Source organism: Canis lupus, chromosome 26 (genome assembly GCF_011100685.1).
Source record: "Canis lupus familiaris isolate Mischka breed German Shepherd chromosome 26, alternate assembly UU_Cfam_GSD_1.0, whole genome shotgun sequence".
In the NCBI taxonomy this organism is placed as follows: Eukaryota; Metazoa; Chordata; class Mammalia; order Carnivora; family Canidae; genus Canis; species Canis lupus.
This window is the reverse complement of record NC_049247.1, coordinates 37,607,506-37,621,928: the sequence shown is the minus strand read 5'-3', so window position 1 is coordinate 37,621,928 and position 14,423 is coordinate 37,607,506. Positions and strand designations below refer to the sequence as shown.

Sequence of the window (14,423 nt, the reverse complement as noted above, 5' to 3'; positions counted from 1 at the left end):
AGCTTGAATAGTACAGAGACTCATTCCTAGGCTTTGCTGTTTCAGTTTTGCCTGTATTTCCCAGGAAATGTCCACTTGTCTGGGGAAGTGGGCTTGTGCCTTTAGTCACAGTGCTTCTGTGGTTTCAAAGGAACGTCTGAGGCCTTTATCAGGCCCCTGGAGCACCAGACTCATTCTGACTCTTCTGACTCTCTTTAGCTGTTGGAACTGGTCAGGTTCCGGTTGTTTTCCTCAGGATCCTTAGACTTGTAGTTCTCAGTTTAGCCAGCAAATGTATTTATTTGCAAATTTAGGACTTCACCCTGGATGGCTTCCTCATTTTGGAGACTTTCTTCCTCAATTTTCAGCCACCGTGGCAGGCCTGTATTCTGACTAAAGGCTGTGTGGTTTGCGCTGAGTTCCATGTGCTGTGGCACAGGTTTCTTTCACTCTCCTGCCATAACATAAATTATCATCGAGTGTGATTCCCTTCCTCTCAGGGGTTCTAGAGTTTCATTTCTGCCTGGTTGTTTCCCCCTGCCTTCAAAGCTGATTTTTATTTTCATCCACCATTTATAATTGTTACTGGATGGAGGTCAACTCTGCCACTGGATAACCAATCTCTGAAGGAATTTGTTCTGTGTGGTTTATTTCAGTCATTTAAATAAACCACAACCTCTTTCCTTTGGAGCTTGAAAATGTCCTCAAGTCATGTATAATGGATGAAACTTGTTACTGGTCAGTAGAACAACGTTGTTTCAACACAAGATGGTGTTTATGAGATAGTAGTATTTATGGATAGTTATGGATAGAAATAGAAGATATTAAAACATACTCTAAGAAGGGGAATTTGGTAATCTCTCTGATTTACACAGAGGGTGATGTTAGAGAACCACGTTAGTTGCAATGAAACTAACTTGGTGCATGTTCTTGGAGATTCCAGTGTAAACATGGAATTAAGCTTCAGGTAAGTACGGGGATATCCCTAATGTCTGCCTGGCAATTTCTGACCTATACCAATAAGCTTTAAGAGAGGAGACTTAGCTTTTGAAGTTTCTTACCACCAGGAATTCCTTTTGGTCACTGAAATTGGCTAGGTGTGTTTTATGCAGTTAGCAGAGTCCAAGACCAGAGAGAAATTAGGCCAACTTGAAATATATCATGCTCCAGGAAAAGTAACAGTGCAGTTGGAAGCTGAAATTAATACCATCAGCATTGGTGCTGTTTTGCTTGTGTGCCAGTGCTCACCCAGGTGAGATGCATCCTCACTGCGATACTGGTGGGAGTGGGTGAACATTTAAGCAGGTCAGAAACTTTTTTTTTTTTTAACTATGTCAGCAACACTATGTTAAATAACAACAGCATTGCCCTGTTTCACGTTTTCTCTCTCTGGTTCTTTGAAAAGGCTCTGAAGAACTGTCCAATCAGCAGATTTTTTTGTTTGAAATAACTTTATAAAAGATTCTTTACAAAAATATGTGGTCATTGTATAAAAAAAGAAAAGAAAGCCCTGTTGACCCTTGAACAATGTGGGGTTTAGGGACACTGATCCCACCACCCCCTTTTAACCATGGTTAAAAGAAATCCGTGTATAACTTTTGTCTTTCCAAAACATAACTACTGTTGACTGGAAGCCACCCTATAACAGAAACAGTCAATTAACACGTATTTTGTATGTTGTATATATTACATACCATATTACGATAAAGTGGTCCAGAATGGAAAATGTTCTTGAGAAAAATCGTAAGAGAAAATGCACTTACTGTACTGGATTGTTGTATTTACTGAAAAAACGATGTATAAGTAGACCTGCACAGTTCACAGGGTCAGCTGTTGTTCAAGGGCCAACTGTACCAATAGATAAAAAAGGAGAAAATAAAATTTTCCAGATCCCTCTGCCAGCTATAACTACACTGGGGAGGAGGGGGCATGCATCATTAGCTAGTTTTGTTTTAATTTACAAAATTTACAATTTAATTTAAATTTACAATTTTAATTTACAAAAATGGATCATAGTATACATATTTTATGATCTGCCTTTTTTCCTTCTTAGTTCCAGCAGTTTTGTATGTATGTCAGTGTTTGTGCTTTTATATAAGCTGTCTGTGTATATTTAAACAAGAAATTGTTCAGATAGTTGTTTAAAATCCATCCAGCTAAATAGCTTTGAATTTGCTAGGGCCTAGGTTAGGGAGCATTTTATCATGAACTGAAACCACATTTGTTCTTGTAACTGAGAAGCATGAGAGAAAATGTCTTCATAGCTTCTACTTTGGCCAAGTGAGAATGGGTTTCCCGCCCTTACTCTGTTGAAATGCAGGTGCCCACTGCTTCCTGGCACGTGGACACAGTACAATCTTCTCTCTGCCTTTATTCACACTGCACGCGGTACAGGCTGGAAAAGCTCCAGAGCTGCTCTGCAAAATCACGCTTGGTGATTTGGTGGTGACCAGCTATATCTCAGTGCAGGGTCACCTTGAAATGCCAGAGCCTTCTATGTAGTCGGGGTCTCATTGCCAGTCTTGTACGTAGGCGTTGAGCAAGGCATCTTTCTGGAGCTTGTAGTCAAGAAGGGCAGCAGACCTTGAGCTCAGAAGGAGTTACCAGTGTGCCAACGGTAATGAAGGAGTTTAGGGTCATAGGCGTGCGTGGTGTCTTACAGACCAGTTCTTTGAATGGTAGTGACTTGGGATGAACTGGCAGTGGACAGACGTATCCCTTCCATCTCTTCCTCCAGGGGTGAGGCTGGGCCCCACGGTCTAGGTGCTGTGGGAGTGGCCCCCAGAGTTCTTGCTGCCTGCTGGATGGGGCTGTTGCCCCAGATATTTTAGGTGGGCTGTAGCATCTTTCTCCTTGCTTTTATTAGTACCTCATGGGTTTCTTATGGAGGTCTGGTGACCATCCAGGCCAGGGGTAGCCGACGACAGCAGGAGGGCCAAGGCTGGCGCCAGGCCTGTTTTTACAATACAGTTCTGTGGGCTCATAGCCATGCCCTGTTGTTTGTGTATCACCCACGGTGCTTTTGCACTGTGACTGCACAGCTGAGTGGTTGCAGGAGATGCCATGTGCCCTGCAAAACCCGAATACCGACTCTTTGGGCCTTTCCAGAAAACATCTACTGACTGTCTAGGCATGATCCACAACCAAATGCCCCACATAATTTCTTTTTTTGGTTGGTATGTATTTCTTCCCCTATTCTCCACAGCCCATCTGTTGGGTCCTTTTCATGCGATTTTTTTCTTTCTTCTCTCTCTTCTGACCAGTTACTCCCTGGTGAGCTGGTGAACAAATGGGGCTGACGTCACATGGCCTCATAGTGCACTACATCACCACCACTGTCAGCCTTTGTTTTTGGCTCTTCTCCACTTAAATTTTTAAATATTTATTTGTTTGAGAGCAAGAGAGAGTGAGTGGAGATAGGAGCAGATGGAGAGGGAAGGGCACACTCTGCTGAGCTTGGAGCCCAACAGGGGGCTTGATCCCATGACCCTGAGACCGTGACCTGAGCCAGAATGAAGAATTGGATGCTCAACCAACTGAGCCACCCAGGGGTCCTCTCCACTTCAGTTTTGCTCACTGCTCATTCTCAGAAGCTTTTCTCATCCTTTCCATTGCTTCATAGAGGCCTACAGGGGAAAAAGCACAAATTTTGGCTCTAAGAAAATGGTTTATTTATTTGTTTACTTTAAGTAGGCTCTACCCCCAGTGTGGGGCTTGAACTCACAACCCCGAGATCAAGAGTCAGATGCTCTACCAACAGAACCAGCCAGGCGCCTCTTCTCCAAGAAAACTCCTTAAAGTTGAGCCCTGCCACTACAAAGTAATTGCCGTAGGCGTGTCCTGTACTCCTCTGAACCTCAGGCTCTTCTTCTGAAGATGGGGGTCATACCCTAGCTGCCTTACCTACCACATCAGGGGTGTGGCATGATGGGGGCATGTGAGTGCTGTCAAATCTGAGATGTGTTCTTTTTTTGTGAAGGTGGCAATGCTAGATGACTGACTTCCTTCACTCCCATAACTGTATTTGTGAAGTTAATTGTGTTTTTAAATGTATTGTGGAACGAAGGTGGTGTGTTTTTATTTGAAATTTTTGCTTAGAGGATGCCTGGGTGGCTCAGTGGAGGAGCATCTGCCTTCGACCCAGCGCGTGACCCCGGGGTCCCTGGATCAAGTCCCACATTGGGCTTCCTGCATGGAGCCTGCTTCTCCCTCTCCCTTTTTTCTCTTTGTGTCTCTCATAAATAAATTTTAAAAATCTTTTTTAAAAAATGTTGCTCAGATAACACCAAGGAAACTATCCTCATTAAATACAGTTTGAATAGGATGAAGCTCAAATGATCTGCATAAAAATATCCCCATAGCAAAACCAAAAATCAATATTACTGAATGAAAACCTTTTCAGTGCATTTTTAAAACCAGAAACACTGCGTTTTGAGAGTCCATGGAAGTTCAAGTGAGAAGTCAGGAAGTTAGAGGCCTTTTTATTTTTGGATGCCCAAGTTGGGGCTGTGATTTTTGTCCCTGTACCCTCTGTGGTAGGAATGTCATGCAGTGGGTCACCGTACAGGCCCTGCCAGCCAGGCTGACATACCTCTGACGCGCCTTGTGCAAAAGTGACGCAGCTACTGATGCCAAGGGAGATCCCACTCCCTACATTAGGTTGCTGCAGTGGCAGAGGCTTCCTGTGCCCATTTTACATATTTGGAGAGGAGATGGTGTTCTTAGAGCCAACACAGAGAAGAAAGTAGAGGGTTGGCCTTGTCTTTTAGATGCCGCTGGACAGTGAGTGAGAAGAGCGTTCTCTCCTGGACTCACCCTGCAGACTCTGGTAGACTGTCATTTCTGTTCTTGTGTCCCTTTGGGTTTGGGTTTCATTTCTTTCGTCTTTTCCTTTCTTTTCCCCTCCCTCCCTCCCTCCCTCCCTCCCTCCCTTCCTTCCTTCCTTCCTTCCTTCCTTCCTTCCTTCCTTCCTTCCTTTCAAAATATTTACCTTTTCCACAAAGGTCTTGCCACCTGTTTGGGCTCTAAAACTTGTGTCAGGTCTTGAGAGGATGCATAGTGGACTGACGCCTTTGTTTCTCACGGACCTTGGGCCAGTGGATGGACCAGTGGCAGTTAGCCCTGCAGAGGTTGATGAGGGGAGTGGGGCCCCACAGCTTTTCTGGACTTCTGTGTGTGAGTGAGACAGGTCTCCCCCCATCGTGGGGCAGGGAGCAGCCTGCACTGCCCCCCGTCCTGTGAGGAGTCCCCATGGCCCTGAGAAGAGGGGGAGTCAGGAGAGTCTGGGCCGTGTTGCCCAGGCCCTGCTCCCAAACCCACCGTTCTCCTAACTCCCCTCACCCAAGGAAGATTCCAGACGGCCACCTGAGGCCACGGGGACTGGGGGCCTCCCGCCAGTGCTCTGTAGGACAGGTGGGCGTGCGAATGCTGTGCGTTCTCAGTAACTCCACCTCACGTTGCTCTTGTGTCACACTAGGGAACAGGATCCCCAGCCCTCATTGTGCTGTTGTCCGCTTCGGTGAGTTTGTGCGTGTCAAATTTAGGAGAGCCCTGCGTGTGGGGGGACTGTGCCTCATGTACCTTCTGCAGGTTAGTAGGACTGTGTCGGAGCGCTCACACCCATGCAGAACACGAACTGGTTAAGTGAGGTCCTGTCCTGGTCGTTCCTGTCGAGGCGCAAGTTCACGTGGAGGAGAGAAGCCTGCTGCTACGAGGGAGAACATAAGCCTTTACTTCTTCTTACCTTGTCTTTTTTTATTAATTTATTTATTTATTCATGAATGACACAGAGATACAGGCAGAGGGAGAAGCAGGCTCCCTGCGGGGAGCCCAATGCAGGACTCCATCCCAGGGCCCGGGGGTCACGACCTTGGCCGAAGGCAGACGCTCCACCACTGAGCCCCCCGGGCGTCCCCTTCTTGCTTCGTCTTAAATATATGTTTATTCTTGATACTGAGGAAAAGATTAGGAAGGAGAATATTGAGTCGATGACTGCTTCTTTTTTTTAATTGGTCTCAGGCTGTGGAAAGTGTCCCATGATGAGTTCTGAAGGAACATAACCTGGGGATGGTGGGCTAACCCCTTTGTTTTGGCAACTCCCGCTGCTGTTTTAGGGGTGGGATCATCACTCACAAAAGCAAGGTGCTATTTATCTTAAACACAGAAGTTTCCAGGAGAAAGAGAACTGCCATCTGCGTTAACAGCCTGCGCACACACATCCTGCATTCGGGATCTGCTGTCTGTGGTTCTTTGCTTCTTCACATGGGGTTACTTCTGCCAGAGGTACTGGGAAGCATGACTGTGTGTGTCCAGCCAGGCCGCACGTGTACAGGTCCTACTGCAGTGCCTTGGCAGAGGAGGTAGCCCCACAGTGTCTGGAATGGCTCAGTGGGCTTAGGAACACAGCTGTGTGAAGCAGTGGCGTGGACATGCTTGCACAAGTGTTTGTTCTGAGCCTCTTGATTTGCTTCCCTGGTTAACGCCTATTTAAAAAAAAAAAAGTGGATCATTCTTAAGAAAAGGCAGCCTATTTTAGGGGCATCTCCATTTACTCAGAAAATAATATACATCGTTTTTGAAAATGAATTGAACTTTTAATTTCGCTTGTCACAGAGCCTGTTCTTTATAAGTAAGAGCTTTATAGTGTCGTGGAAAGTTCATTCCAATTTTGTTCCTTACAGAAGATCTGATACCACTTATTTCTGGCTTGAAGCTAAAGTTTGGTCGACGTGGGTAGGAAAGAAGCCTGAGAAACAGAAGGTCTAGGTTGTGCTTCTGAGTGATCCTGAACGGGTAGGTCACTTAACATCTGTGGGTCGTGTCAGCATCCGTCGCTGAGAGCCTGGGACTAGAAGATTAATGAGGATTTCCCAATTTTCAAATGATGCGATTATAGATCTCCCCACCCATGTCTGCTGGAGGGAAGATGGCCTATTGAGACTAGAGGTCTCTGGCTCACCGCGATAGTCTTAGCTGCGTGCTCTGCTTGAGAACTGTTACTTGAGTTTATTTGTAAAAGCTATTGGTTCTTGTTCAGAAGACATAAGTATATTTATATTGGGGGGGCGGGTGCCTGGGTAGCAATAGGTTAAGCATCTATCTGCCTTTGGCTCAGGTCATGATCTTGGGGTCCAGGGATTGAGCCTCCATTGGGCTCCCTGCTCAGTGAGGGGTCTGCTTCTCCCTCTGCCTGTCCCGCTGCTGTCTCATCCTGTCTCAGATAAATAAATCTTTTAAAAAAACAAAAGCAAATTAAAAAACTCCACCCAACAACACAAAGAATATTTGTATTTGGATTTTAAAGGGCTCGTATTAGCATAGTTTAGATGGAACTTCGGATGTTTTCATTTCTGTTCTGTTCTCAAAACCACTAATACAAAAAGTCTCTAGCTTGTTTCTCTAAACATGAGTTTTATGAAGTGTTTTAAGTCTGTTACATCACCCTAAAAATACTGTTTTGTTGGAACACCTGGGTGGGTCAGCGGTTTAGCCCCTGCCTTCAGTCTAGGGCGTGATCCCTGGGTCCTGGAATCGAGTCCCACGTCAGGTTCCCTGCATAGAGCCAGCTTCTCCCTCTGCCTGTGTCTCTGCCTCTCTCTCTCTCTCTGTCTCTCTCTCTCTCTCTCTCTGTGTCTCTCATGAATAAATAAATAAAATCTTTAAAAAAATACTGTTAAAATTGTTTTATGAGGGGTAGGATCCTGACATAGTTCCTATGATGATCGAGATCCTCTTGCTGTTTTAATATGTCACTGTTTGGCATGCTGAATCCCCTTTGTAGGGTAGCCGATGACCATTTGTTTATTATTTCCTGGGTAAACGTGTTCCAGTATGTCCTGTAAATGGCAAGAATGGGGTGTGCGGACATGTGTGGTAAGAGAGGAGATGCAGGGTCTGAGCCAGAGACAGCTGAATGGCAGGATGCATGCCAGTGGACAGGCAGCTCCCTGTCCCGAGTCCTGGCCCCCAGCCTGGTTGTGTCAGGGACTCCGTCTGCACTTCCCTTCTGCACGAGTTAGCTGTAGTCACAGAACACTGGTGCCCCAAACAGAGTGGCTTCAGCAGTGTAAACACCGTCTCCAGGTTTCTGTGGGCCAGGGGTCTGGTTGTGATTCAGCTGGGCACAAGTTTAAGGCTGTGGTCAAGACATCAGCCTGGGCTTCTGTGTTACCTGAAGCTTGACCGGGGAAGGGTTTCCTCCTAAGCTCATGTGATCGTTGGCAGTTTCTTGTGGGGTCTCAGACTGAGTGCCTCGGTTTTGGCTTCGTGTTCACTGGGAGCTGGAGGCTGCCCTCACTGCTGCTTCTTCAGAGCCAGCAGGAGGGAATCTTGTAGCAGAATGGATGTTATAGTCTTGTGTGGTAACCAAATGTAGCCCATCATTTTTGCTTATTCTGTGTATAAGAGAATCTCAGGCCCCAGCCTGCTGAGGGTCGGGGGAAGTGACACAGGGACAGGGACCTTGGGGCCAATGTAGAGTCGGCCATAATGAGGCTGACCGGGAGTGTGGATTCTGTGTGTCCCTACTCCTCCGTCTGCATTTTCCCTCTTCACCCGGAGCATGCTTCTGGTCCCTCCTGCCTTCTTTTCTTCCTCTGACCTGCAGAGAGCTCAACACCTGAGAGTGGCTTTTCCTCCTCTCTCCTGCTATAGAAATTCAAGGGAAAGGTGGCAGGAAGCTGAGTGGCGCCCAGGCTGTCAGGGCCCTGCCTGAATGGCTGGTATTTTGGGTGTGTGACACATCACTAGCCGGCATTTCTAGGTCATAACGTGCTCTATAGAAACGACCCAAGTGGAGTCTTTTCAGCTTTTGTGTTTTGTGGTCACTGCTGTCTTAAAGCAAGTGCTGATTTCCAAAATGAGTTCAGATTCCTAGTGTCGACCACTTAGGGGCTCTCGCTGTGACTGTGCCTTAGATTTTAATTTAGAATCATTAGTGGTTTGGGTCCTTTCACTTTCTGGCCTTATTACCTGATCCTTGGTATCATTATCTCTTTAGTCCTCTTTGGGGTGGTCTGTCTTGGTCTGTCTTCCTCGCCAAGGAGCCAGTGTGGTGTGGTTAAGAACTGAGGGCAAAGTCAGGCTGCCTGGGTTCGAGTCCTGGCTCTGCTCTCTCTTAGCTGAGCATTCTCAAGCGTGTGGTTCCATTTTGTTTCTTTGTGGCAGGTTTTACCACTTCTGATTTTTCCACTGGCCAGCTGACCTCTGACTGCGGCGGCCACTCTCACTTTGCTCCCAAGTTATATACATGCTGCTAATAGGAGCGGTTTGTGCCTTATTACTAATCAAATGTCCCTTCAAGCCTTTTTCTGGCCTGGTCAAGTGGCCACAACATGCGTGAGCTTGCGAGAACACCTCTGTTTTGGTGACATTGCCCTGGTACCTGCTTTGCCTTCTTGGGATGAGGATAGCATCTTTTTTTTTTTTTTTTTGCCGTGAGCTTGATGGGACTGTTTGCAGGCAGGGTGTCTTTTGGCCCGTGTCACCACACTGAGCTGTGGTAGTGCTGTTGCTGCCCTTCTCCGGATGAAGAATTAAACACCATGCTCCAGGTCTTCAGGGTCCATTGGGGAGCCTTGTTCTGTGTGACTGTAGAGCACCTGCTCTTAACGACTGTGGGACACCGTCTCCTGTAGAGGAAGCCCCGACCCGCCTTAGTGAACCAGCTCCTTGGGAGGGAAACGAGAGGCCAAGAGTCGGAAACAGCACATCTTATGAGCATGAGAACTTTTAGCTTCTTCTGCTGCCTTCACTCCACTTGCTGTCCGTGAACATCTTGACACCTACGTGTGCCTCCCTCCTCGGGGAGCCGGTGCGGCCTTGCTGTAGAGGACAGGGTGTACATTCAAAGCGGGAGTGTGGGGGCGCCTGGTGGCTCAGTCAATTAAGTGACTGACTCTTGGTTTGGGCTTAGGTCATGCAATTGAGCCCCAGGCCAGATTCTGTGCTCAGTGCAGGGTCCGCTTGGGACTCCCTCCCCTCCCCTCCACCCCTCCCCCTACTCTCCCTCTCTCTCTAAAATAAATGAATTTTCAAAACAAAACAAAACAGGAGTGTGTTCCTTTCAGCCAGATTTTTGACATGACTGATGGGGAATCTTAACAGTGCATAAGCAGCATGATTGAGAAGTCACTGGGTTGTTAACAGTCTCAGCCAGGAGTTACATATCCAGATTATTCTCTTTAGGTGCATCAGATAAGTTAATTGCTTATGTTCTGGTGATACTACCCTTGCACTGCATTCTTTTACATGCACTTTGCCTCCACCACCTTCTAACCCCTTCCCCACCCCCAGTACTTAGCACAGCGTCTGCTGCCAAAAGGATGGTTCATTAACATCACTTGTTGAAGTCGCTTATTCTTTTGAATAGTCATAGTGGTGGCAAATTACCAACTTGGAGGAGGAATTGGATTCCGTGAACCTATTAAAATATTTTCTGTGAAAGCAAAGAAAGTAGGACTTGTTTAAAAAATCAGGACTACATTGTAATGAGACAGATTTTCTTCTGGGCATTATAGGCTGGTTTTGAAGGTAAGAGAAGAGTGGCCAACCTGTTCTGAACAGTCAGCATCATTGGAGTGAGTTCCAAAGACAATGATGTAGAAGGGATCAAGGAGCACTTTTTTTCGGAGAGAAAGTTCTGTTTGGAGGCACCTACCTGGGTGGCTCAGTCGGGAAAGCATTTGCCTTCAGCTCAGGTCAGGGTCTCAAGGTCCCTGCATGGGCTTCCTGCTCAGCAGGGAGCCTGCTTTTCCCTCTGCCTCTCTCCCTTCCTCTGCTTGTGCTCTCTAGCTCTCTCTCAAATAAATAAAATCTTTTTTAAAAAGTTCTGTTTAAAAGCTGCTGTTGCCTTTCTTGTGGGTCTTCTCCCCCCCGCCCCCCCCCTTGAAAGCATAGCTGACAAACCCATGCTGTTGATGATGAGGCTGTAATGTGAAGCTGGCCATGGCGATAGGCCGCCTGCTATTCTCAGTGTGGCTGTTCATTCCCACAGGTGCCTGCTGAGTACTTGGCATTGCACACCAGAAGAATTAGCACTGATGGAAATGATTCATTCCCTCTTTCAAGAATTTATCGTCAAAAAGGAAACGCAGTGCTGCTCTGAAGAATGCTCACACATGCACAGCTAGAGCTTTCTGCGTGCATGTTAGTCAAGGCTGTCTGCTAAGATGGGCATTTTTATCGGACATTCTGTTCAGAACAGCTTAGGAAAGTTTGATATTCTTGTCAGAAGTCTGATTGACCTGTCTCCAAAATGTTCACATAGGGCAAGAGTCTGAATTTACTGGGCTATAAACTGTAATTGCAACTGTGGCCATGAATTTACTAGTCTTTGATGCTCGCATTAGCAAACACGGTCATTGCCAATATGTCTTGGGAACATGTTCCACGATGGGCACAGTCGGTGCATCCTCTCTAACACACATAACTTCTCTCCACAGTACGTGTCCTTGTCCTTCTCTTACAGGCCTGGAAACTGAGTTTTGGAAGGATTCAGAAACCCGACAAGCAACCACCACACTGCGGGTACACGGCAGAGGTGTCCGCCAAGCCTGTCTGCCCAGAGTCAAGCCCTTCTCCACTGTCTACGGTTTTGAAAGTCTTCGGCGCTGAGTGACCAGCACAGAAAGCTCTCGCCAGCCAGGGAGCACAGGGCTCTTTCCTCTCAGTGTTGGGTATGATCTCTTAAGTCCCTAACTTTTGAGTCCCTGCTACTGTTTTGGATGTCAGCAAGTTCTTTCCTCGTTACTAGGAGGCTCTCTGGACTTACGTGGCATTTGTTGTATTGCTTCCCTCACTCGCACACAATCCCTACCAGTTTGGAAAACTTAAAGCTTCTCCCTATTTTCTGAGATGACAGTGTCTTTTTTTATAATTAACATGAGTCTCTTCTCTCTGAATGACAACACTGACGCTTCAGATGAGGAAGAGCAACAGTTTCCTATCTTGTAAGAGTCTTGTCTACTTGGAGCCATATGTTCTTCATAGAAAATGAGTAGTAGTTGCATTTTACCAGTGCAGGCGGGGTGTTTTCACTTGGGACTCTTCTGTGAGGGGAAAGAAAGCAGAACGTCTTGTCCCTAGGCCATGGACCCTAAAATATTATGAAATTAAAGAACAAAAGTAAAGCGTATTCTGAATGCTTGGCTCTTGGAAGAAGGCAGGCACTTTGCTGGGCATCTAACATGACTCCCTGAATTATATGACTGACTCTCCAGTATTTGAGCTGGACACAGAAAGGTTAGCGAGTCTGAGCATGGAGCATGGGTGCCCCTGGTTCCGGGATAATGCCCTTTTGGATCTAAGCATGCCTGACTTGCAGATTTTCTCGCTCATCTTATTTAATCCTCTGAACCACACAGTAGAGTGGGGAGCATTTGATCCTCTTTCAGAAAAGTAGAAGTTGAGGCTGGGAAGAGATAATGGACTTTGCGAAGGTCGCGTGGCTAGTAAGTGGTAGGACTTTGAACCACGGTTTTGTTTGTGTGGTGCCCTGATGTTGGTGGTTTGGGTTTCCTAATGATCTTTCCTAGCTTGTGAGTCGTAAACAGTGTGGGAAATAGAGCAAGGATCTTATGGGAATCAGCAGAGCTGGTCGTTTAATTACTGGTAAAGCAAGATTGGAGACTTCACAAGCATCTCTGAAACTACAATGTGCATTTGACCCGGGCTTGCGGGGAGCTGGAAGGAGCCCCTCACTGCCCCACTCAGCTCAGGGGCTGAGCACTAAGCCAGAGCTTCCTCGCAAACTCCCAGGCACATTTGTCACTCACCTTCCAGAAGAGTGCAAGGAGGGGCAGGGGCGAGGGAGAGGTAGCTGGCCTCCTCCCAGGAAACAGGCACACATCTCTTCCCAAAAACATAAGGTAGGGCATTGTAGGGGCTCTCCACCCCAAGCCCCAGCAGTAGAAATACTGCTCTTTATATCTTTGTTTTTTTTGGGGTGCTCTGTGTTGTTACTCTTTTGAACAGAGCATAGATAGCTGTGTCCTTTTTTGATTTTGAAAAGAAAGGAACAGATGACTATTTGTTTTGGTTATAAGGGGAGGAAAAGATGAATGTAGAAATCCAGAACTGGTCTTCCTGAGACGTGTTACCAATCAGACCCTTTTTCCTCATGACAGGTGATGGAAATGTGCTGGAACGATGGGAGAAGCTGGTAACTTATAGGAAGCCAAGATGACAAGAATTCTTTTACATAATCAGTAAGTAAAATTTTGTTGGCCCTTTGGAAGTCTTTCAATTACTGGGTGAACATTCCCTGAGAAACCACAGAAAAGCATAGCACAATCAAATAGCATAAAAGTATGAAAGAGAAAATGCTTAAAAAATAAACATTCAAACCCTTCAAAAAGTTGTTGCCACCTTTTGTATAATTATTCTATCCTGATCTGTGTGTTCTTTTATGTTGGGTGTAGCAGTTGGGCAGATAGAGACTAAATATTTAAAGGATTAAAGGAGGATTTCTTTCATATTAACTTTGGAGAAGCCCTGCTCAAATACAGCTTTAACTGGTTCAGTGAGCTCCATTTCTCAGCAACGGTTGGTATGGACATTTTGGAAATCAGTGTGAATAAACTTGGGGAATGTGAATAGAGTTGAGCTCTTTGCCTGCTCCCCTCCCCACGTCCTCCTTTGAGTATCTCATTTTCTACGCATCAGAGGCTATTACTGGTTGCCAGTGATCTGACAGTTAGATGCGGTTACTTCTGGTCTCGTTATGACGATGATGGTGTCAGTATGAGGGCTTGCCTAGTCAAAAGGTACATACGTCTGGGTCAGACGGTCACAGGCCTGACTCTTATCTTTGTGCTTTTGGGCAGTTACTCAGCCTCTCAGCCTCTGAATCCTGGGCTTGATAGTCCTCTCATGGGAGGAAAGACGGTGGGTAGTGCTTTGTGCTCTGACTGGTACGTTATAGGGCTGCTGTAAAAGTACAGCTGACCCTCGAGCAGCACGGGTCTGAACCATGCAGGTCCACTTGTGCACAAAGGTTTTATAGTACGGTTCTTTAAGTGTATTTTCCCTTCCTTGGGATTTTCTCTGTGATATTTTCTCCAGCTCACCTTGTTGTAAAAATATAATATGCAACACGTACAGCATACGAGGTGCGTGGTGTCGACCGTCGATGTCAGTAAGGCTTCAGTCAACAGTAGGCAGTCAGAAGTTCAGTTTCTGGACAGTCAAAAGTTACACACAGATTTTTGACTATGTGGGAAGTTGGTGCCCCCAACCCAGTGTTGTTCATGGGTCACCTGTGGCTACTCCCCTTCCTCATGTTTGTATCGTGATGGACAATGTACAAGCCCATATTTGACACAGCCTGGCCAGCTGGACTTCCTTAACTACTGTCAGGCCGTGGTGGGTCAGCATCGCAAGCATTGATGTACAGAGGAATGCTGAGACCTGACCAGCCAGGAGGGGGTAAGGAGGGAGGCGTGGAG

At 46.5% G+C, this 14,423-nt stretch overlaps 1 protein-coding gene across 7 annotated transcripts in view; it reads left to right on the top strand.

The window, feature by feature from the left end:
- SGMS1 (sphingomyelin synthase 1) overlaps positions 1 to 14,423 on the top strand; it is a 229,116-nt gene that overhangs the window by 111,026 nt on the left and 103,667 nt on the right. For all 7 annotated transcript variants that reach the window (XM_038576036.1, XM_038576035.1, XM_038576039.1 and 4 more), the window contains 2 exons: positions 11,447 to 11,654; positions 13,104 to 13,184. The gene's annotated coding sequence lies outside the window, so the exon portion shown is untranslated. The remainder of the gene's footprint in view (positions 1 to 11,446; positions 11,655 to 13,103; positions 13,185 to 14,423) is intronic.